This window comes from Oncorhynchus mykiss, chromosome 16 (assembly GCF_013265735.2).
Source record: "Oncorhynchus mykiss isolate Arlee chromosome 16, USDA_OmykA_1.1, whole genome shotgun sequence".
In the NCBI taxonomy this organism is placed as follows: Eukaryota; Metazoa; Chordata; class Actinopteri; order Salmoniformes; family Salmonidae; genus Oncorhynchus; species Oncorhynchus mykiss.
The window spans coordinates 31,569,582-31,594,307 of record NC_048580.1 but is presented as its reverse complement, the minus strand read 5'-3'; the positions used below and the strand labels follow the sequence as shown (position 1 = coordinate 31,594,307).

General features: G+C 40.2%; 1 protein-coding gene across 2 annotated transcripts in view; it reads right to left on the bottom strand.

Moving 5' to 3' along the window:
• The window catches only part of cpn1 (carboxypeptidase N, polypeptide 1), a 156,883-nt gene that overhangs the window by 88,156 nt on the left and 44,001 nt on the right, over positions 1-24,726 (bottom strand). The gene's annotated exons all lie outside the window — the stretch shown is intronic.

The window sequence follows — 24,726 nt, the reverse complement described above, 5'->3', positions numbered from 1 at the left end:
AATATTTGGTGACTTCAATATTCACATGGAAAAGACCGCAGACCCACTCCAAAAGGCTTTCATAGCCATCATCGTCTCCGGACCCACTCATTGCCACAGTCATACCTTGGATCTAGTTTTGTCCCATAGAATGAATATTGTGGATCTAAATGTTTTTCCTCATAATCCTGGACTATCGGACGACCATTTTATTACATTTGCAATCACAACAATAATCTGCTCAGAACCCAATCAATCATCAAAAGAAACCGGCCTATGATGTGTACACAGTCTTTTTGTGATAAGTGCTGGATACCTGAGGCGGCTTCTTAGAGAAAGCATCGTAAATGCCAACTTTGCCGTCATCGGTTCCAAAAGCTAAGGATCCTTCTTAGCCGTGCTACAAATTCTCGGACAACCCCAAAATTCCTAGATGCCCTTGAAGACTCCCTCCACCTACCCAAGGACGTTGGAGTACAAAAATCGGTTAACCACCTAACAGAGGATCTACATTTAACCTTGCGTAATACCCTAAATTCAGTCGCACCCCTAAAAACAAAAAACATTTGTCCCAAAAAATTTGATCCCTGGTATACAGAAAATACCCAAGCCCTGAAGCAAGCTTCCAGAAAATTGGAGCGGAAATGCCTCTCCCCCAAACTGAAACTCTTCTGACTAGCTTGGAAAGACATTACCAGGCAATATCAAAGATTCCTCACTGCTGCTCGATCATTCTATTTTTCCAACCTAATTGAGGAGAATAAGAACAACCAAAATGTATTTTTGACAATGTTGCAAAGCTAACTAAAAAGCAGCATTCACCAAGAGAGGATAGCTTTCACTTCAGTAGTGATGAACTTCTTTGACGAAAAGATCATGATCATTAGAAAGCAAATTACGGACTCCTCCTTAAATCTGCGTATTTCTCCAAAGCTCAGTTGTCCTGAGTCTGCACAGAACTGCCAGGACCTAGGATCAATTGAGACCGTCAAGTTTTTTAATCCTATATCTCTTGACACATTCATGAAAACAGTCATAGCCTCTAAACCTTCCAGCTGCATACTGGACTCTATTCCAACTAAACTACTGAAAGAGCTACTTCCTGTGCTTGGCCCTCCTATGTTGAACATAGTAAATGGCTCCCTATCCTCCAGATATGTATCAAACTCATTAAAAGTGGCAGTAATAAAGCCTCTCCTGAAAAAGCCCAACTTTAACCCCCAAAAAACAAAAAACTATTGGCCTATATCGAATCACCCATTCGGCTCAATTTTTTTTTAAGCTCACTGTCAGTAGTTGTGTGGTTGTGGTCAGTAGTTGTGTGATTGTGGTCATTAGTTGGGGTCAGTAGTTGTGTGGTTGTGGTCATTAGTTGTGGTCAGTAGTTGTGTGGTCAGTAGTTGTGTTGTTGTGGTCAGTAGTTGTGTGGTTGTGGTCAGTAGTTGTGTGATTGTGGTTAGTAGTTGTGGTACCTTTTAATTAATGGTGTCAGACCAAGGCTCTGCATCTGTTCTCGTGCTCCTAGACCTTAGTGCTGCTTTTGACACCATCGATCACCACATTCGATCACCACATTCTTTTGGAGAGATTGGAAACCCTAATTTGTCCACATGGACAAGTTCTTGCCTGGTTTAGATTTTATATCTGTTGGAAAGATATCAGTTAGTCTCTGTTGTGATCAGTAGGTGTGTGATTGTGGTCAGTAGTTGTGGTCATTAGTTGTGGTCAGTAGTTGGGTGGTTGTGGTCAAAAGTACATTGTTGTTGTCAGTAAATGTGGTTAGTGGTTTTGGTCAGTAATTGTGGTCATTAGTTGTTGTCAGTAGTTGTGTAGTTGTGGTCAGTAATTGTGGTCAGTGGTTTTGCTTAGTAGTTGTGGTAATTAGTTGTGTTGTTTTGGTCAGTAATTGCTGTCTTTAGTTGTGGTCAGTAGTTGTGTGGTTCAGTAGTTCAGTAGCTGCGTTGAGACAATGAATCATCAATGACCCAAGCCCAGCTCAGGTAATCAATACCATTATGACGCAGAGTTGTCATAATGCTTCAGAAAATGTACATTACACCAGGGGAGTCGGTAGACACAATATAAGTAACCTACTTCATGTCCCTTTATCTTCCCTGAATGCCTCTACTGATCCTACAGCTATTGTATGCAGTAATCATTATGCCTGTGAACCAGATTTATACTGTTAGCACTAAGCTGGTGTGCCCTAGGAGGAAGTCCACTGTGTGCAGCTCACCCTGTACTAACATAAAGAACATGAGCACATCTACTGCTGATCATCTTCCTTGTAAAGCAATAAAAGCAAGAAAGCATCCCAGAAGAAAAGTGCTCAAATTTGCCAACGTTAATTTTAACAATATACAGTGCCTTGCAAAAGTATTCGGCCCCCTTGAACTTTGCGACCTTTTGCCACATTTCAGGCTTCAAACATAAAGATATAAAACTGTATTTTTTTGTGAAGAATCAACAACAAGTGGGACACAATCATGAAGTGGAACGACATTTATTGGATATTTCAAACTTTTTTAACAAATCAAAAACTGAAAAATTGGGCGTGCAAAATTATTCAGCCCCCTTAAGTTAATACTTTGTAGCGCCACCTTTTGTTGCGATTACAGCTGTAAGTCGCTTGGGGTATGTCTCTATCAGTTTTGCACATCGAAAGACTGACATTTTTTCCCATTCCTCCTTGCAAAACAGCTCGAGCTCAGTGAGGTTGGATGGAGAGCATTTGTGAACAGCAGTTTTCAGTTCTTTCTACAGATTCTCGATTGGATTCAGGTCTGGACTTTGACTTGGCCATTCCAACACCGGGATATGTTTATTTTTGAACCATTCCATTGTAGATTTTGCTTTATGTTTTGGATCATTGTCTTGTTGGAAGACAAATCTCCGTCCCAGTCTCAGGTCTTTTGCAGACTCCATCAGGTTTTCTTCCAGAATGGTGCTGTATTTGGCTCCATCCATCTTCCCATCAATTTTAACCATCTTCCCTGTCCCTGCTGAAGAAAAGCAGGCCCAAACCATAATGCTGCCACCACCATGTTTGACAGTGGGGATGGTGTGTTCAGCTGTGTTGCTTTTACGCCAAACATAACGTTTTGCATTGTTGCCAAAAAGTTCAATTTTGGTTTCATCTGACCAGAGCACCTTCTTCCACATGTTTGGTGTGTCTCCCAGGTGGCTTGTGGCAAACTTTAAACCACACTTTTTATGGATATCTTTAAGAAATGGCTTTCTTCTTGCCACTCTTCCATAAAGGCCAGATTTGTGCAATATACGACTGATTGTTGTCCTATGGACAGAGTCTCCCACCTCAGCTGTAGAGCTCTGCAGTTCATCCAGAGTGATCATGGGCCTCTTGGCTGCATCTCTGATCAGTCTTCTCCTTGTATGAGCTGAAAGTTTAGAGGGACGGCCAGGTCTTGGTAGATTTGCAGTGGTCTGATACTCCTTCCATTTCAATATTATCGCTTGCATAGTGCTCCTTGGGATGTTTAAAGCTTGGGAAATATTTTTGTATCCAAATCCGGCTTTAAACTTCTTCACAACAGTATCTCGGACCTGCCTGGTGTGTTCCTTGTTCTTCATGATGCTCTCTGCGCTTTTAACGGACCTCTGAGACTATCACAGTGCAGGTGCATTTATACGGAGACTTGATTACACACAGGTGGATTGTATTTATCATCATTAGTCATTTAGGTCAACGTTGGATCATTCAGAGATCCTCACTGAACTTCTGGAGAGAGTTTGCTGCACTGAAAGTAAAGGGGCTGAATAATTTTGCACGCCCAATTTTTCAGTTTTTGATTTGTTAAAAAAGTTTGAAATATCCAATAAATGTCGTTCCACTTCATGATTGTGTCCCACTTGTTCTTGATTCTTCACAAAAAAATACAGTTTTATATCTTTATGTTTGAAGCCTGAAATGTGGCAAAAGGTCGCAAAGTTCAAGGAGGCCGAATACTTTCGCAAGGCACTGTAGCTTAAAGAAACAAGGTTCATGAAATCAATAATTTTCTAGCAACAGATGACATTCATATCCTGACTATCTCTGAAACTCACTTAGATAATAACTTTGATGATACAGTGGTTGTCACGCCCTGACCGTAGAGAGCTTTATATGTCTCTATTTTGGTTTGGTCAGGGTGTGATTTGGGTGGGCATTCTATGTCCCTTTGTCTATGATTTGTATTTCTGTGTGTTTGGCCGGGTGTGGTTCTCAATCAGAGGCAGCTGTCTATCGTTATCTCCGATTGAGAACCATACTTAGGTAGCCTTTTTCCCACCTGTATTTGTGGGTAGTTTTCCATTTATAGTTGCCTGTGAGCACTACGTTGGTGGCACTTTTCCGTTTGTTTTTGTTGGCGACAACTTATAATAAAGAAATATGTACTCTCACCACACTGCACCTTGGTCCTCTCCCTTCTGAATGACAGTGGTAGCAATACAAGGTTCTGGTGGGAAGCTGCTATAGACCACCAAGGGCAACAGTATCTGGATAACATGTGTGAAATGCTTGATAATGTATGTGATATCAACATATTTTCTGGGTGATTTAAATATTGACTGGCTTTCATCTAGCTTCCCCTTAAGAAAAAGCTTCAAACTGCAACCAGGTTCAGGTTATAAGTCAACCTACCAGGGCAGTTACAAACAGCATAGGAATGAAATCATCAACATGTACTGATCACATCTTTACTAATGCTGCAGAAATGTGCTTGAAAGCAGTAGCCATATTTAGGAAAACCAAAGTTCCACAGGCTAGGCTGAATTTAATGTATAAGAGGTCATAGATGTTTTGTAGTGACTCCTATGTTATTGATGTAAAGAATATCTGTTGGTCTGTGGTGTATAATGAGGAGCAAACAGACACTGCACTTGACACATTTATGAAATTGCACCAGTTAAAGAAAATGTGTGTAAAAACTGTTAAATCCCCATGGATTGAAAAATGGTATGGTTGAGGGGGATGTGTAACTACTTAACTGAGCAAGTCAGTTAATAACAAATTCTTAATTACAATGACAGCCTACCAAAGAACAGTGGGTAAATTGCCTTGTTCAAGGGCAGGAAGACAGATTTTTACCTTGTCAGCGCAGAGATTTGATCCAGCAACCTTTCAATGACTGGCCCAACGCTGTAACCACTAGGCTACCTGCCACCCCTTAATGAGGGATGAGGCAAAAGGAATGGCAAATAAACTTATTGCAAATTGAGAAATCGTGTGACTAAATTGAATGAAAAGAAGGAGAAACTACACTATGAAACAATGATAAATTACATAAAGAATGAAGGTAAAAAGCTTTGGAACACCTTAAATGACATTTTTGGAAAAAAGGAAAACTCAGCTCCATTATTCATTGAATCAGATGGCTCATTCATCACAAAACCAACTGATATTGCCAACTACTTTAATTATTTTTTCATTGGCAAAATTAGCAAACTTAGGCATGACATGCCAGCAGCAAATGCTGACATGACACAACACATCCAAGTTTTTCTGACCAAATTATGAAAGACATGCATTGTGATTTTGAATTCCGTAAAGTTAGTGTGGAAGAGGTGAAATAATGTTTGTTGTCTATCAACAATGACAAGCCCCGGGGTCTGACAACTTGGATGGAAAATTATTGAGCATAATAGCGGACAGTATTGCCACTCTTATTTGCCATATTTTCAATTTAAGCCTACTAGAATGCGTGCAAAGAGTATCTGTTGGTCTGTGGTGTGTAATGAGGAGCAAACACATAAATTTGACACATTTATAACATTGCTTTTTCCAGTTACTAATAAGCATGCACCCATTAAGAAAATGACTGTAAAAACTGTTAAATCCCCGTGGATTGATGAGGTATTGAAAAATTATATGGTTGAGAGGAATGAGGAAAAAGGTATGGCAAATAAGTCTGGCAGCCCAACTGATTGGCAAACGTACTGCAAATTAAGAAACCATGTGACTAAACTAAATAAAAATAAACTGTACTATGAAACAAAGATCAATTAAATAAAGAATGATAGTAAAAAAGCTTTGGGGGACTTTAAATGACATTTTGGGGGAAAAAGACCACTCGGCTTCATCATTCATTGAATTAGATGGCTCATTCATCACAAAGCCCACTGACATTTCCAACTACTTTAATGTCTTTTTCATTGGCAAGATAAGCAAATTTAGTAATGACATGCCAGCAACAAACACTGACACCAGACATCCCAGTATATCAGACCAAATTATGAAAGACAAGAATTGTACTTTTGAATACTGTAAAGTCAGAGTGGAAGAGGTGAGAAAATTATTGTTGTCTGTCAACAATGACAAGCCACCGGGGTCTGACAATTTGGATGGGAAATTACTGAGGATAATAGTGGATGGTATTGCCACTCCTATTTGCCACATTAATTTAAGCCTACTAGAAAGTGTGTGCCCTCAGGCCTGGACGGAAGCTAAAGTGATTTTTATTTTTATTTTACTAGCGATATGCCACTGGCTTTGAGTAATGCCAAAGTGTCTATGTATGTGGATGACTCAACAATATACATGTCAGCTATAACAGCGATTGAAATGACTGCAACACTTAACAAAGAGCTGCAGTTAGTTTCAGAGTGAGTGGCAACGAATAATTAGCCCTAAATATTTCTAAAACTAAAAGCATTGTATTTGGGACAAAACACTCACTAAATCCTAAACCTCATCTAAATCATGTAATAAATAATGTGGAAATTGAGCAAGTTGAGATGACTAAACTGCTTGGAGTAACCCTAGATTGTAAACTGTCATGGTCAAAACATATTGATACAGAAGCAGCTAAGACGGGGAGAAGTCTGTCCATAATAAAGCGATGCTCTGCCTTCTTAATAATACTATCAACAAGGCAAGTCCTACAGGCCCTAGTTTTGTCACACCTGGACTACTGTTAAAACCTGTTTGGGATAGGGGGCAGCATTTTCACTTTTGGGTGAAATGTGTGCCCAGAGTAAACTGCCTCCTACTCAGTGTCAGATGCTAATATTTGCAAATTATTATTAGTATTGGACAGCGGAACTAGCGGAACCCCTCGACAACATTCCGCTGAAAAGGCAGAGTGCGAAATTCAAAATTATTTTTAGAAATATGTAACTTTCACACATTAACAAGTCCAATACAGCAAATGAAAGATAAACTTGTTAATCTACCCATCGTGTCCGATTTCAAAAATGCTTTACAGCACAACATATGATCATGTTAGATCACCGCCAAGTCAAAAAAAAACACACAGACATTTTTCCAGCCAAAGATAGGAGTCACAAAAAGCAGAAATATAGATCAAATTAATCCCTAACCTTTGATGATCTTCATCAGATGACACTCATAGGACATCATGTTACACAATACATGTATGTTTTGTTTGATAATGTGCATATTTATATCCAAAAATCTCAGTTTACATTGGCACATTACGTGCAGTAATGTTTTGATTCCAAACCATCCGGTGATTTTTCAGAACTACTCATAATAAACATTGATAAAAGATACAATTATTATTAACAGAATTACAGATAGACTTCTCCTTATTTCAACCGCTGTGTCAGATTTTTTTTTTAAACTCAGAGCCCAATCAGAGCCCAATCCAGCCAGAGAAATATCTGCCATTTTGGAGTCAACAGAAGTTAGAAATAAAAACTATAAATATTGACTTACCATTTGATGATCTTCATCAGAAGGCACTCCCAGGAATCCCAGTTCGACAATAAATGACTGATTTGTTCCATACAGTTCCATAAAGTCCATCATATATGTCCAAATAGCCACTTGTTGTTAGCGTGTTCAGCCCAGTAGTCCATCTTCATGAGGCGTGAGCACTTCGTCCAGACAAAAATTTGAAAAGTTCCGTTACAGGTCGTAGAAACAAGTCAAACCATGTATGGAACCAATCTTTAAGATGTTTTTAACATAAAACATCAATAATGTTCCAACCGGAGAATTCCTATGTTTGAAGAAAAGCACTGGAACGTGAGCTAACTCTGTCGGGAGCGCACGTCACGAACCTGAGACACTCTACCAGACCACTGACTCAAACAGGTCTCATGAGCCCATCCTTTATAGCAGAAGCCTGAAACAAGTTTCTAAAGACGGTTGACATCTAGTGGAAGCCGTAGGAAGTACAACTTGACTCCATAGACACTGTGTATTTGGTAGGCCAAGCTTTGAAAAACTACAAACCTCAGATTTCCCGCTTCCTGGTTGGATTTTTCCCAGGTTTTCGCCTGCCATATGAGTTCTGTTATACTCACAGACATCATTCAAACAGTTTCAGAATGTTTTCTATCCAATACTAATAATAATATGCATATATTAGCATCTGGGACAGAGTAGGAGGCAGTTCACTCTGGGCACGCTATTCATCCAAAAGTAAAAATGCTGCCCCCTATCCCAAAAAGGTTTACGTCTCAATATTGTGAAATGTATGTGACTAAACATTAAACTATTTGTGAAACATGCAATGTGTTGTTAACTTTCTAAATGAGAAAATATAGGTTTTCATATAAAGTTGGCCACGCCCAAGTGAGCATAGACATTACGTCGACGTCATGGACTGCCATTTGCTCAGGAGTGTATGAAACCCACTCCTGACTAAATTTACATTAGACCTGAAAATATGGAGCTGACGCTACATGTTGAAATGGTTAAGAACTACAACTCTATAGGCCCAGAAGACCATACAGCTGGAACATTGGCTACACGGCTGGAAATTGTTCAATTCTGAGACTATCGATCACTACAGAATAAGAGCAAATCCTAGTACGTCTAGGTGAATTACTAGTCTGCAGCTGGATATTATATAAATCGAGTATGAGAATACCGACAACCGCGGCAGCATCTATTCTATGCAACAAACATATGTACGCCTGACATTCATTCCAACAGACACTATCCAGAGCTGCTGAGGAAGTAACTACTATGAAAGACATTGTGACTTCTGGGGAATTTATCCAGAGACTCTCTGATGAACTGACTCTCCAGCAGACGGACCAGCGATTCCAACAGAGAAGACAAAAACAACACACAGGTGTAAATATATACATTATAATTATTCTCGACGTTCATGTGCAAAAGATTAGCATTTCAAATAATATAATTATCAACTGTGTGTAGTGAATCCATTTAGTCTCTTCCATTGTCTACCATGCCGTCATACCGGTTTAGCCCACTAGGGACTTATCAATGCAATGTGCTAGTAACCAATATCTACTGTTTGTTTGTATTTCTGTGACTAGTTAGTTAGTAAATAAATAATTAGGCCAATTTGTATATCGCTGATTCATCATTTAGGCTAGGGTTTGTGCAGATATCCAAAGGGTTTACGACGTTCAGTAATGAGAACTGATGAGGTAATAATGATACATTAATAGAAGACTAATCGATAAGATATGAAAACATCTGAAGAGTCGATTCGGGAAATAGAGGCTCTATAAAAATGTTCCCGTGGTGCCCCGACTTCTTCAAGTTTACATGATTAGTTTAATCACGTAATAATAATTACACATAGAGAATTGATTTGATAAAAGAACAGTCTTCACATTTAATGATAGTCCAGACACAACAGAGGGTAATGTACTGGACCGGCATGCATTGTTGTTCAATGAAGTCTAATATCTTTTAGGTGTTACAAAATAAAAGCAGAAAAGGGAAGAAAGAGGTGACGTACCAGCAAGGAACAACAGAGGTGAGCATGTCTCCATCTGTCTTTGTGACCTTATACTACAGTACAACTCTATGTTAGTGATGCTAAGTAGTTGGAGTCATTCAGTACTGACCATCACATTTACTTTTCCTCAGCCAACAAGACAAGTAACAAACAGCAAAATCACTAGCCTATGTCAATCTACTATTGTAGAAAAGTTTAGGCTACCTATTCTATTGGTCAGCTTGTTGAGAAAGAAATAACGTATTCCAAACAGACTCTGGGACAGATGTTGGACAATAGATCCCAAATTCATACAACCAGTAGGCCTAGGCTAAACATTTTTTTTTAAAGCAATGAGTAGGATGCAACCGATAAGAACGTTTAGCTTAAAATGTTGAGGAACTATTATTTCTTCACATTATAAGTACAGCAATGTACACAAGGCAGTAGGTTACGCACAAACGTTTGTTCCATAATGCAATTAGCGGGAAAACACCTTTGTCAAAAGGGTACTGCACATGCAAGCGGTTTCATGTGACAGAGATTAAAATATCCATTAGAAATTTGGAAAGAATGGAGATCTAATAGGCTACTTTGAACTCGGGTTCCCAACTTTTTCTTTTTTCCCTAGGACGACACAAATAATCAACTAATCATCCAGCTTAGAATTTTGAATCAGCTGTGTAGTGTTAGAGCAAGTAAGGTAAAACATGCCTCATATGTATAAAAACGTTCAGGTTTTAAACAATGAAGTATATGTTTTCAAAATGCATACTGCCTTCAGCTCATTGCAAAGTGCTGTGTGACGCGCCGATGAAGCCTGCCTTCAGTTGCCGTTTGATTCCACATTCAAAACAACTGGGAACTCGGAAATCTCCGACTTCAGACTTCAAGTCATTCAAGAGAACTGGGAACAGGGGAAAAAAACGAGCTCCGAATGGTAAACAAATAATTTTGAGTGGTCATTCACATCGAAACTCGGGTCTCGTTCTAGTGGCACATTGGTAAAATCACTCTGGCTATCTACTCCGATTCAATTGTTGCCAGCAGCACAGTTAGTCACCAACTCTCTGGATAACATGAAAACAGCCTAACCAGCTCTACTAGAGCAAGTAAAATGGTCAGAGTGAGGTGTTCTCTCATTTATGTCTGGAAGTAGCTAGCAAACTAACTTTAGCCAGTTGGCTTGAGTGGTTGACTGCTGTTGTGAGGTCAGATTGCTCGGATCAACCCTACTCCTCGGCCAGAGCATCTAATTTGAGCTCTAAACGCTCCTAGAGCGAAACTCTCAGATTTTTTGAATGAACAATCTGACAACGTTCTGAATTTACGAACGCCCAGAGCACACTCTGAGCGCTTTCTGGCACCCCAGACTGAATTTACGAATGAACCTTAGAGCATACGTCATGATTTGACCTCGTATTTTTCAGAGGTCCCAGTTGTCTTGAAACCCCCACAAAATGCTGCAGCAGCAGCTCTTGCACTGTTTGACACAATTTCCACTCGAAGGCTCTGTATGCTGTACGGGTGTCTTAAATGAGATACTTAACAAATATAGTGTACATACGTGCCTATAGACCGATAATCATGACCAGACGATATTTCCATCATTGAATAGGCTAAAAAGAATTATTTTGCAATGGAATTTTTTCTTCTCCTACCGGACTCGGCTTTTCAATTTATTTTGCGAACAAGAGCCGGCTATTACCAACTGACTGAAACCCTGGTGTGTGTGTGTTTGTGTGTGGATGGATGCATTCATAGACAAAGCGATCAGCTTGTTGCTGGTGAACTGTAGCGGCGGGACAGAGGAGACGGCAACATCGTCGTAGTACGGATGAGGATTGACCTGGAATGTGAAGTTAACTGAACCTGGCTAGCTTTATGAAAGCCTGGGTAGATGTATTTTATTTTGTGGTATACCATTCTGGTGACAGACACAAACAAACTACCATTCCCTTGTATAGTAATACATTATTTGTCTCGACAACCACCCCATTTCCAGCCAGAATACCTGCATTTATACCGGTATAACTTACTGATAAGACCATAACATTTTTCTCCTTCCCATCTATCCCTCTCTTCCCCCTCAGTGTTCCTCTGGAGAGACCGCGAAGGCAGCCCCCCAATACCACCACCTCGTCTCACTGAAGAACGATGAAGGCAAGACTGAGGAGTACAAGTACAGTACCATTGTCTAAGAGAGAGAGATAGGGGACATGAATGAGTAGGGTCACGAGATGAATCACAGACATACACTAATACATGATCACATACAGTACAAACGTGTAACAGAGTGCCGGAGGCTCATTCCACAGCTAGCTTGAAATGTTACGGATGAAGCCATCCAATTGGTACCTTTTGGGTGGCTCAAACAATTGGTAAATTGTCAATAGTGCAGTTTTCAAACAATTAAGTTATTTTAGAGCTACTCTTTTTACTGACTCGAGAGTCATGGATTCATTTTTCTGAGTGACTTTTTAGTTTAGTTCTTCATTTTACCTGCTAGTGCTGGCCGCAATGAGTCCTACAGCAAGATAATACATGCTCCTCCGGCAGCTCCAGAGACGTGCTCCGACCACCAACTGTCTGTCATACAGTGCCTTCAGAAAATATTGACACCCTTTGACTTTTTCCACATTTTGTCTTACAAAGTGGGATTAATATGGATTTAATTGTCATTTTTTACAACGAACCTCACAAAATATTCTGTAATGTCAAAGTGGAAAATTATAACATTTGTAAAATAAAAACAAAATATGAAAAATAAAACACTAATACAGTATATCTTGATTACATAAGTATTCAAACCCATGAGTTGTTAGAATGTTAGAATCACCTTTGGCTGCGATTACAGCCAAAGGTGATAATGGATATTTAACCCATCTACCAATGGGTGCCCTTGTTTGCGAGACATTGGAAAAGCTCCCTGGTCTTTGTGGTTGAATCTGTGTTTGAAATTCACTCCTCGCCTGAGGGACCTTACAGTATGTGTGAGTACAGAGATAAGGTAGTAATTCAGAAACCATGTTCGACACTATTATTGGACAGTCCATGCAACTTATTATGTGACTTCTTAAGAAAAAGTTTACTGACATCATGCGGTATTGTGTGTAGGCCAGTGACACCCCCCCCCCCCCCCACACACACACACACAAAAAAAAATGTCATTCATTTTAAATTCAGGCTGTAACACAACAAAATATGGAAAATTCAAGGCATGTGAATACTTTCTGAAGGCACTGTACAACACAAGTTCAATACAATGAGCATGAAAATAGATCATGGACATAGAGAAGAAAAATACATGTTTAGAACTGATAATGGTGCAAGAATGAATGCAATTAATTGATTATTGAATGTTATGATGGACACAACTTCATAGAACTAAAACATACACAGCCTCTGCTCAACAAACTCAAACTCAACAACTAATAATTTTGGGGGCTGCGGTTTACAAATTACATGGTCCTTATCACCATCATGGCAGTCAAGTAATGCATTCCGCCAAGAGTCGGTCACAATGGTTTCAAATGTATCAAGAAATAATCGTATTTGTATGCCTAGCAATCAACAAATGTTCATTGTATTAAAGCTCACGTTTACAAGTCTCAGTCACAAATGACAGCTCCAATAAGCCCCCGATGGTGAACAAGAGGCTGGTACAATCGCCAGTAGGGGGTGCTGCTAGCTCTGGGCATTACTGCCTCAATTGAACAAAATTAGTCTAAATATTTGTTCTTTTGACTGAACGAGTCTTAAAGATCAGAGTCAGTAAAAAGAGCTGAACTTCGCATCACTAGTTATCAAGGAGGATGTTCACATGTGTTTGCGATCAGAGGATCACTGGACAGTGGACAGGGACAGTGGAAGAAGATGTACTGTTTTTGCCTTAGCGTGTGGCTACTCTAACAATGAAAATAAATGTCTTAAAAAATGGAAGGCAGTCAGAAGGAGGCAAGATCATTTGGGACTATTCTAGCCAATGAGAAGGCAGATGTGTGTGTGTGTGAACAACAAGCACAACGGTTTCCACTAGTTACTTAAGCCACAAAGTCAAAATTGGCTTAATCAGGTGGGTTAGCTGGGTGGAAAAGTGTGACACCAATCAGGCCGCGGAGGGCTGGAGTACCACGATGAAGATGACCAGATCGAGATGGAATCAACAGACTCGACACAAGATCTGGCATGATCTGATTGATGCAAGGCTCTCCTGGAGAGTTACCGTCTTAAAGGGCTAACCTAACAATTCCAAAACTACTACCTTATACACACAAGTGTAAAGGGATAAGAATATGTACATAAAGATATATGAATGAGTGATGGTACAGAACGGCATAGACAAGATGCAGTAGATGGTATCGAGTACAGTATATACATATGAGATGAGTAATGTAGGGTATGTAAACAAAGTGGCATAGTTTAAAGTGGCTAGTGATACATGTATTACATAAAGATGAAGTAGATGATATAGAGTACAGTATATACGTATACATATGAGATGAATTATGTAGGGTATGTAAACATTATATTAAGTAGCATTGTTTAAAGTGGCTAGTGATATATTTTACATCAATTTCCATCAATTCCCATTAAAGTGGCTGGAGTTGAGTCAGTGTGTTGGCAGCAGCCACTCAATGTTAGTGGTGTCTGTTTAACAGTCTGATGGCCTTGAGATAGAAGCTGTTTTTCAGTCTCTCGGCCCCAGCTTTGATGCACCTGTACTGACCTCACCTTCTGGATGATAGCGGGGTGAACAGGCAGTGGCTCGGGTGGATGTTGTCCTTGATGATCTTTATGGCCTTCCTGTGACATCGGGTGGTGTAGATGTCCTGGAGGGCAGGTAGTTTGCCCCCGGTGATGCGTTGTGCAGACCTCACTACCCTCTGGAGAGCCTTACGGTTGTGGGCGGAGCAGTTGCCGTACCAGGCGGTGATACATCCCGACAGGATGCTTTCGATTGTGCATCTGTAGAAGTTTGTGAGTGTTTTTGGTGACAAGCCAAATTTCTTCAGCCTCCTGAGGTTGACGAGGTGCTGCTGTGCCTTCTTCACGATTCTGTCTGTGTGGGTGGACCAACTCAGTTTGTCTGTGATGTGTACGCCGAGGAACTTAAAACTTATTTACCCTCTGCACTACTGTCCCATCGATGTGGATAGGGGGGTGCTCCCTCTGCTGTTTCCTGAAGTCCACAATCATCTCCTTAGTTTTGTTGACGTTGAGTGTGAGGTTATTTTCCTGACACCACACTCCGAGGGCCCTCACCTCCTCCCTGTAGGCCGTCTCGTCATTGTTGGTAATCAAGCCTACCACTGTAGTGTCGTCCGCAAACTTGATGATTCAGTTGGAGGCGTACGTGGCCACGCAGTCGTGGGTGAACAGGGAGTACAGGAGAGGGCTCAGAACGCACCCTTGTGGGGCCCCAGTGTAGAGGATCAGCAGGGTGGAGATGTTGCTACCTACCCTCACCACCTGGGGGTGGCCTGTCAGGAAGTCCAGTACCCAGTTGCACAGGGCGGGGTCGAGACCCAGGGTCTCGAGCTTGATGATGAGTTTGGAGGGTACTATGGTGTTAAATGCTGAGCTGTAGTCGATGAACAGCATTCTCGCATAGGTATTCCTCTTGTCCAGATGGGTTAGGGCAGTGTGCAGTGTGGTTGAGATTGCATCGTCTGTGGACCTATTTGGGCGGTAAGCAAATTTAAGTGGGTCTAGAGTGGAGGTAGGGTGGAGGTGATATGGTCCTTGACTAGTCTCTCAAAGCACTTCATGATGACGGAAGTGAGTGCTACGGGGCGGTAGTCGTTTAGCTCAGTTACCTTAGCTTTCCTGGGAACAGGAACAATGGTGGCCCTCTTGAAGCATGTGGGAACAGCAGACTGGGATAAGGATTGATTGAATATGTCCGTAAACACACCAGCCAGCTGGTCTGCGCATGCTCTGAGGGCGCGGCTGGGGATGCCGTCTGGGCCTGCAGCCTTGCGAGGGTTAACACGTTTAAATGTTTTACTCACCTCGGCTGCAGTGAAGGAGAGTCTGCATGTTTTGGTAGCGGGCCGTGTCAGTGGCACTGTATTGTCTTCAAAGCGGGCAAAAAAGTTATTTAGTCTGCCTGGGAGCAAGACATCCTGGTCCGTGACGGGGCTGGTTTTCTTTTTGTAATCCGCGATTGACTGTAGACCCTGCCACATGCCTCTTGTCCCTGCCACATACCTCTTGTGTCTGAGCCGTTGAATTGCGACTCTACTTTGTCTCTATACTGACGCTTAGCTTGTTTGATTGCCTCGCGGAGGGAATAGTTACACTGTTTGTATTCGGTCATGTTTCCGGTCACCTTGCCCTGATTAAAAGCAGTGGTTTGCGCTTTCAGTTTCACGCGAATGCTGCCATCAATCCACGGTTTCTGGTTTGGGAATGTTTTAATCGTTGCTATGGGAACGACATCTTCAATGCACGTTCTAATGAACTCGCACACCGAATCAGCGTATTCGTCAATGTTGTTGTTCGCAGCAATGCGGAACATATCCCAGTCCACGTGATGGAAGCAGTCTTGGAGCGTGGAATCAGATTGGTCAGACCAGCGTTGGACAGACCTCAGCGCGGGAGCTTCTTGTTTTAGCTTCTGTCTGTAGGCAGGGAGCAACAAAATGGAGTCGTGGTCAGCTTTTCCGAAAGGAGGGCGGGTGGGGGCCTTATATGCGTTGCGGAATTTAGAATAGCAATGATCCAAGGTTTTACCAGCCCTGGTTGCGCAATCGATATGCTGATGCAATTTAGGGAGTCTTTTTTTCAGATTAGCCTTGTTAAAATCCCCAGCTACAATGAATGCAGCCTCAGGATATGTGGTTTCCAGTTTGCAAAGAGTCAAATAAAGTTTGTTCAGAGCCATCGATGTGTCTGCTTGAGGGGGAATATATACGGCTGTGATTATAATCGAAGAGAATTCCCTTGGTAGATAATGCGGTCGACATTTGATTGTGAGGAATTCTAAATCAGGTGAACAGAAGGACTTGAGTTCCTGTATGTTGTTGTGACCACATCACGTCTCGTTAACCATAAGGCATACGCCCCGCCCCTCTTCTTACCAGAAAGATGTTTGTTTCTGTCGGCGCGATGCGTGGAGAAACCAGCTGGCTGCACCGATTTCGTTAGCGTCTCTCAAGTGAGCCATGTTTCCGTGAAGCAAAGAACATTACAGTCTCTGATGTCCCTCTGGAATGCTACCCTTGCTCGGATTTCATCAACCTTGTTGTCAAGAGACTGAACATTGCCGAGAAGTATGCTAGGCAGTGGTGTGCGATGTGCCCGTCTTCGTTTCCCTCTTTTACGACGTCTTTGTTTTGGGTCGCAGGCTGGGATCCAATCCGTTGTCCTGGGTGGAAGGCAGAACACAGGATCCGTTCCGGGAAAGTCATATTCCTGGTCATACTGATCATACTGGTCATACTGATGGTGAGTTGACTTTGCTCTTATATTCAGTAGTTCTTCCCGACTGTATATAATGAAACCTAAGATGACCTGGGGTACCAATGTAAGAAATAACACGTAAAAAAAACAAAAAACTGCATAGTTTCCTAGGAACGCGAAGCGAGGCGGCCATCTATCTAATAAGGTCTAAATAGGTCCAAAAGTCTTCTCAACAGCTTCTACCCCCAAGCCATAAGACTCCTGAAGAGCTAATCAAATGGCTACCCAGACTATCGTCTTTTAAGCTGCTGCTATTCTCTCAATTACCTATGCATAGTCACTTTAACTCTACCTACATGTACATATTACCTCAATTACCTCGACTAACCGGTGCCCCCGCACATTGACTGTACCGATACTCGCTGTATATAGCCTCGCTATTGTTATTTTACTTCTGCTCTTTAATTATTTGTTACTTTTATTTAATATTTTTTGTTTATCTATTTTTTTCTTAACATGTATTTTTCTTAAAACTGCATTGTTGGTTAAGAGCTTGTAAGTAAGCATTTCACTGTAAGATCTACACCTGTTGTATTCGGCGCATGTGACAAATAAAATTTGATTAGTCAAGCTACAGGACGGTAAGTCCCCAGGAGATCTGAACCCCCACCCTTTTCTCTTGAAACCTCTCTCCCTCTACTATAGGCGTCTTTGGTGATTGGACTGAGAGGGACAGCTTGCAGCTACCATCTTTAATCATTCAATGTGTGATTCATTCACCATTACATCAACATTTAAAATTAAGTGAATAATATTTGTTTTATATTCTTGTTTGTTTGTGAAGAGGTCCAGTAGGGTAATATGAATAGTACTGATGACTGTATTCCAATCATGTCGGTAAGGTTGACTTGAGTGAAATATTGTTACGTTTATGTTTTGATATTGTAATACTTTTTGTAACTGGTCTCATCATCTGCTGCTTGCATTTCAATAGCTAAGTTGTTTATGAATTGCACAATTGCCAGAAAGTGAGGATACATCAGGCTATGATACTGCAACATCAGTCAACAGCCATCTTAGTCCCGAACATCGCCTGGACACTTATACAATGCATTTGTTAAGTATTCAGACAACAGAGAGTAGCAGCAGACTTTTCTTTTTTCACATTTTGTTACGCTATAGCCTTATTCTAGTGGTTAGAATGTTGGGCCAGTAACCAAAAGGTTTCTAGATTGAATCCCCGAGCTGAGAGGGTAAAAATCTATCGTTCTGCCCCTGAACAAGGCAGGTAACCTACTAGGCCGTCATTGCAAATAAGAATTTGTTCTGAACTGACTTGCCTAGTTGAATAAAGGTTAAAGAAAATATAAATAAATAAAATATTTCTACATTGGATTTAAAGTTGTTTTTTTCTTCTCATCAATCTACACACAATACCCCATAATGACAAACCAAAAACGTTTTTTTTTTAATTTTTGCAAATTTTTTGTGTGTAGAATGATGAGAGGGGAAAACGATTTAATACATTTTAGAATAAGGCTGTAATGTAACAAAATATGGAAAAAGTCAAGGGGTCTGAATACTTTCCGAATGCACTGCATGTATGATTTTGAGACTGCAAATAATATTGGAGATATGGCTAAAGAGTAACTAATACCGACAATTAAGGAAAGAATAGATATAGCTATAATGTTCTACTTCTGTTTGATGAAAGTGTCACAGAATTATGCTATTGTATGTACATATAGAGCTAGCTACGGTTGAGCGGTTGGTTTGATGCGCTATGAATGTTTGTAGCTGATCTGACCTCATGCCTTAGATAGATAGTTCATCTCACTTGAATTTAATTGTGAATATGGGTGAGATAACAAAACTATAGTGAGGGTAAGTCTCGCTTTGCCATACCTCAAAAATCACATGGTTGTCACGCCTCCCTTGGAGGTTGGAGAATGTTGTATTGCAAAAATGGTTTGAATTGTCCGCTGCTTCCCAGAGGCAAGATTATGATTGGATGTTACATTTCAATAACCTGTCCCCCACACACCTATAGAAGGGGTGTTATGTGCTTCACCGTTTTCCGTCTGGGTAGATGTTGCTTAAGTTAGTTTCAAGTGCTAGTGTGGCCAACAGTCTGCGATTTATATTTATTGAAATTGAAAGTGGATTACACTGGTAAAGTCAAACACCACAACATCTTCTAAATCGCTCTGGTGACAAATATACTTTTTTCCATTTGTCTCCATTTGTCCACATGGCTGCTGGCTATGCTTTTCTACCAATGAAAATGTTGTGAAGTTTACACATTATTTTGTTTTTGTTAGGACCCCAAAAAATGGAGGCAATGGGAGAACATATTCAATGAAGTAAATACATTTAAACAATGTTTAAAAAATGATGTATTGTTAGCTAGATAGCTGGTTAAGTTAGGCCACTTTGTAGGCTAACTCAACTGAGCTGCTAGCTAGCTAGCTAACTTTGCACACTGTTTAGCAATTAGTGAATTAAATGTCAGCAGCTAGCTAGCTAACTTTTTATTAGCTAGCTATCTTAATGTAATCATTGAAAATTAAAAACACTGTCTCCAAATGTGTAGATAAGAGGTTGAAATTGCAGCCCCAGCTGTCAGTAAAGGGAAAGTGTAGGCTACTGGATAGCCTAGGCACAATCGGCTGCCTAAGCCTGTTTGCAGATGAAGTGAGAGGTCTCAAGGAATGTCCCAAGAGACTTAGGGTATATCCTATATGCTAAGGGTTATACAGTATGTGTAGGCTTACCTATGTTTGCAAATGTTGTATATCAGTGGAGCAAGGTTGGCCACCGCTGGTATGGAGTTTTTTTTGTTCAACTGAAATAATGCTTTCGTAATAATAGCCTACTTGGTACTACTCAATTATCTATTGTTGTTTAGACTAAGAGATCAAATCCTTATATACGAGTTAGCTTATTTGTACATTTTGAAGTGAAGTGTTGATTAAACTATTATTCAAAATGAAATAGTGTCAAATGTTGAGTAATCACATATCACAATAATGCAAGAAAAGGGGGAAGGGTTCTGTCTCTAATGTGTCTGTTTTTCTGTGTTGTATTCTCAAATTAACATTTCCTTTTTTTCTAGTTGTAAGATCCCCAATCTTTTTTATCTGATTGTCTCTCTCTCTCAGTATAACAGCTATATGAATCCATTTTGCAACTTATCATATGGCATGCATCGCCAATGCAGACATAGGCATACACTATGATGGCATTACTGACTTATGGGAGTCTGTGATCAAATTAAATCAAAGTTTATTTGTCACGTGCGCCGAATAAAACAGGTGTAGACCTTACAGTGAAATGCTTACTTACAGACTCTAACCAATACTGCAAAAAAAGGTATTAACCAATACTGCAAAAAAAAGGTATTAGGTGAAAAATAGGTAGGTAAAGAAATAAAACAACAGTAAAAAGACAGGCTATATACAGTAGCGAGGCTATAAATGTAGCGAGGCTACATACAGACACCGGTTAGTTAGGCTGATTGAGGTAGTATGTACATGTAGATATGGTTAAAGTGACTATGCATACATGATGAACAGAGAGTAGCAGTAGCGTAAAAGAGGGGTTGGCGGGTGGTGGGTGGGACACAATGCAGATAGCCCGGTTAACCAATGTGTGGCAGCGCTAGTTGGTCGGCTCAATTGAGGTACTATGTACATGAATGTATAGTTAAAGTGACTATGCATATATGATAAACAGAGAGTAGCAGAAGCATAAAAAGAGGGGTGGGTTGGGGGGGGGGGGGGGGGGGGACGACAATGCAAATAGTCCGGGTAGCCATTTGATTACCTGTTCAGGAGTCTTATGGCTTGGGGGTAAAAACTGTTGAGAAGCCTTTTTGTCCTAGACTTGGCACTCCGGTACTGCTTCCATGCGGTAGTAGAGATCTGAAGAAGAGAATAGTTAAACTCACACATTGTTTACATGCTGAGCTATATGTTCTCAATTTGATACCAGTAGACAAACCATATACCAGATTTTGCACATGCCTTTTAAGTGCTGACATAAAATAGTTTAGTGCAAATCCAACCCTTGTAATTTAGGTAGAGTATGAAAACAAGGCGTCAATTATGCTACAGGAGATGAGCATTACAGGTAACATTTTATGAGGTTAATTCATTTTAGCAACATTATTTGCAACCATGTACTGTCTATGTTTCACTGACCCTGAATAAGCTAGCGACTGGTCTAACACAGCTATCATTTCAGGTCAATAATATGCTGATTTTATTAAAATGTTGTTGGCTTTATAATCGTGAAGGAAATTGAACTAGCTAGCAGTCTGTTAGTTATACCTAGCTAGCTTAAAAGGTTAGCTGACTTCTCAAAATGAAACTCATTGTGGCTAGCTACTGTACTCCTTGCCTTTACAGGCAAATATCACTTCAGAAATATATTGAGATGGCCAGTGTTGTACACCATTTCAGAAAGGTATGTCGCACGTCACTACTTCACAGGAGAGGCATTTGAACGTAAACATTTTCTTTTTTTAATCAAAATTCGGTTTCATTTGCAGAAATACCTTCTGGTACATGTGAACTTTCATGTGCCTAAATAACAAACTTGTATGCCATCTGTAAATATGAATACAACATTTTAATTATGAGCCTAGTTGTTTAGCCATGGAAAAAGGCAGGAACCTTCCCGCTAGCCATGATTGGCAGAGATAATGGATGGACTGGACTGTGAGATGAGCTGGGATTAGTCTGACATGTAGCATGCTTCTGTCTATAACATGAGCTGCTCGGTACGTGTAAATAATACTTGCTTCTGCAGCGTTTTTGAAAGATATCATGGAGAACTGCAAAAGTCTTGCTTCTGCTCTCAACAACATTGCTGCCCTGAATTTAGCAGGCGCTATCAAACAAAGATCAGTTGAGAAAAAGTTGTGATGGACAACTTTATGGAGGACAATCGTGCCTTGCTGACTCTCTCTGACTCTGAAAATGAATTAGACGATGAGTAAATCCCTGATTTGAAGTAAAAACATTTGAATTGAACCAGACATTGTAGAGTCTTCTGATGACATTCATGGGGAAGAAACGTTGATCAACAGTGTTGTTTTCACGGAAGATGAACACGTTTTGAAATCAGTGGAATTGTCTATTTTTGTCAGGAACTCGTTTTCATTGGAAGTTTAAGCATACTGTTAGATAGCTAGCTAATGTTAGCTGACTGGCTTGCTAGCTAACGTTTACGTGTATGATCTGTGTAGTAATATTATACTTATCTCCAAAATCCATTTGCATTGCTAGCTATAGCCTAATGTTAGCTAGCTAATATTAAACCTAGTTGGTTAGCTTTACCTACCTGCAGATTAATACTCCAGCATTTCATGCATGTGGCTAGATATGACCATCGGTTTGCATTGCTAGTACTGCAAATTGTGTCTGTTTCATTAGTTGACATTGTAACGTTATTTGCTAGCTATCTAGCTTGCTGGCCAGACTCCCAGGTTCACGTCTTTTCCGAGCGGCCCAGCTATGGTGGAAGTTGGCTAGCTGGCTAGCTAACTAATGTACCTTGACAAGTCGCAAGTAGAAAAAATTATTGGAAAGTCAATTTCTCTCACGATTGTAATGCCAACAAAATGTTAATAAAATCAGCACATTATTGACCTAAAAGGTTAGCTGACCAGTCACTAGCTTATCCAGGGTCTGTGATGCATATACAGTACCTGGTTTCTCTATCTATGGGAACAACTACAATCATTTTGCGAGCAACACTGCTAAAATGAGTTCAAATCAACAAAATAAACCTCACAAAATGTTACCTGTAATGCTTATCTCCGCTAGCTTCAATGTCATCTCCTTATTTTCATACTGTACCTAAATTGCATGGTTTGGATTTGCACTGAACAATTTTATGTCAGCACTTAAAAGACATGTACTGTACAAAATCTGGTATATGGTTTTCCTCATATACTGTACTTTGTTTACTGGTATCATATTCAATTGAGAACATATAGCTCAACATGTAAACAATGTGTGAGTTTAGCTATTCTCTGCTTCAGATGACAGATAAGGCTAGTAATGCCATCATACTGTAGGCCTATGGCTGCATTGGTGATGCATGCCATATGATATGCTGCTAAATGTTTTCACATAGCTGCTATACATATAAATAAAACAGGTTGGAGATCTTACAACTAGACAAAAAGGAAATGTTTATTTGAGAATACAATACAGAAACACAGACATATTAGAGACAGAACCCCTTCCCCTCTTTATTGCAGGATTGTGATATGTGATTAATCAATGTTGACACTAGTTCATTTTGAATAATAGGTTAACAATTACAACATATTTAAACACATCAGCATCCCAGAGTCGCCTCTTCAATGTTGATGTTGAGACTGGTGTTTTGCAGTTACTATTTAATGAAGCTGCCAGTTGAGGACATGTGAGGCGTCTCTTTCCCAAACTAGACACTCTAATGTAGTTGTCCTCTTGCTCAGTTGTGCATGGCGACCACCCACTTCTCTTTCTATTCTGGTTAGAGCCCGTTTGAGCTGTTCTGTGAAGGGAGTAGTACACAGCGTTGTACGAGATCTTCAGTTTCTCTGCAATTTCTCGCATGGGATGGCCTTCATTTCTCAGAACAAGAATAGACGGATGAGTTTCAGAAGAAAGTGCTTTGTTACTGGCCATTTTGAGCCTGTAATCAAACCCACAAATGCTGATGCTCCAGATACTCAACTAGTCTAAAGAAGGCCAGTTTTATTGCTTCTTTAATCAGCCTGACTGTTTTCAGCTGTGCTAACATAATTTCAAAAATAATTTTCTAATGATCAATTAGCCTTTTCAAATTATCAACTTGGATTAGCTAAAACAACGTGCCATTGGAACACAGGAGTGATGGTTGCTGATAAATTGTCTCTGTACGCAACTGTAGATATTCCATTAAAAAAATCAGCCGTTTCCAGCTACAATATTAATTTACAACATTAACAATGTCTACAATGTATTTATGATCAATTTGATGTTATTTTAATGGACAAAACATTTGCTTTACTTTCAAAAACAAGTGGCCCCAAACTTTTGAACGGTAGTGTAAGTTAGTCATAAATATTTAAAACACTAAAAGCATTGTATTTGGGACAAATCCTTTACTAAACTCTAATCCTCAACTTAATCTTGTAATGAATAATGTGGATAATGAGCAAGTTAAGGTGACTAAACTGCTTGGAGTATCCCTCGATTATAAACTGTCATGGTGAAAACATGTTAATGCAACAGTAGCTAAGATGGGGAGAAGTCTGTCCATAATAAAGTGTGGCTCTGCCTCCTTAACAACATTATGAACAAGGCAGGAGACCCCAAACTTTTGAACGGTAGTGTATAACCTATGCATATAGGATATACCCGTAGTCTCTTGGGACATTCATTGGGACCTCTCTCTTCATCTGCAAACAGACTTTCACAGCTTTCCATATCTAAGGACATAAAACGTGACAAAAAACAGGCTTCATTATACTCAAATTAGACAGAATTTAATATTATGCTGCTATTAGCTCTCTGTCTTCAACATTTAACCTTCTAGGGACTGGAACTGGAGAATCTTTTCATTATGTCCTCCCAAAAAATGACCTACCCTATCCAGTAGCCTACACTCCCTTTACTGACAGCTGTATCTGCAA